The sequence below is a fragment of the Microtus ochrogaster genome, linkage group LG2, assembly GCF_000317375.1.
Source record: "Microtus ochrogaster isolate Prairie Vole_2 linkage group LG2, MicOch1.0, whole genome shotgun sequence".
NCBI lineage: Eukaryota > Metazoa > Chordata > Mammalia > Rodentia > Cricetidae > Microtus > Microtus ochrogaster.
The window spans coordinates 52,530,791-52,531,863 of NC_022028.1; positions in this window are offsets into that span (position 1 = coordinate 52,530,791).

Below are 1,073 nucleotides of genomic sequence, written 5' to 3' on the forward strand. Positions count from 1 at the left end.
GGCTTAGAGTTGCTTTTTTAAAGTAGAATCAATAACCTACCCTTTTATCCTATCATATCTGTATACCCCATTTTTCTTTTGAAAACAAGAACTCTGAATCTAATATCCTTTGTTCAACTTTCGTCCTGACTGTAACCAATAACAACTTATAACCACCCCTCCTAAACAATGACAAATATTCATAACCCATTAACAATCAAAAACTGCCCACCCCACCTCTTGGGAATATGAACATCATATTCTTAAATTTACTTCCTGCTGTCTGGGAGCCATGGCATCTTCAGGGAATCCTGAAAAGAAAATTTTGGGCTAATTGTCCAGTCCTGGGAGAGGTGGCCCTGTCATTGGTCATCTCCCAGTCTCTGCATAATGGGAAGTGCAGGGCCGTCTCAGGTCCTGGCTAGAGCAGTCTGTGAGGCTGGATCCCCCCAGCTGGCCACCTTGAATTTGTCTGAGCAGTTTGTAATCCAAAGTCAATCTTTAGGTGGTGTTTTTCAGCTTAATGGTGTTATCATAGTCCTGGAGGAATCGTCATTGTGGGATCCTACCTTCCTTTAGGAGACTTCAAAGGTCACTGTTTGGCATGCTCAAGGGTCAGTGCACAAAACTGAGACTCAAACCTGAAATCATGTACAAAAAGGTAGATAAAACTTTTTTCTAGAATTAGTATTCTATATGATCGTTAGTATCATAACAAAAAGTTTAAGATATATATATATATATCTTATAAAATTATTGCTTAAGAAATGCTGTTAAAGAATCAGTGTGAAACCAAAGAATTGTGAGATTGGTGGCAATATAATAGTCCTTAAATACTTGTTTTTCTTCTGTCCCATATCAGGTGGCTCTTTTGACATGAGACAGAGATTTTGGATTTCACTTTATATTTTTGGTTGTGACCCTACCTTTTAATGGCTGAGCCATCCCTCCAGCCTGGATTTCACTTTAATAAGCATGATTGGGCCAGGCGATGGTGGCACACGCCTTTAATCGCAGCACTTGGGAGGCAGAGGCAGGCAGATCTCTGTGAGTTTGAGGCCAGCCTGGTCTACAAGAGCTAGTTCCAGGACAGG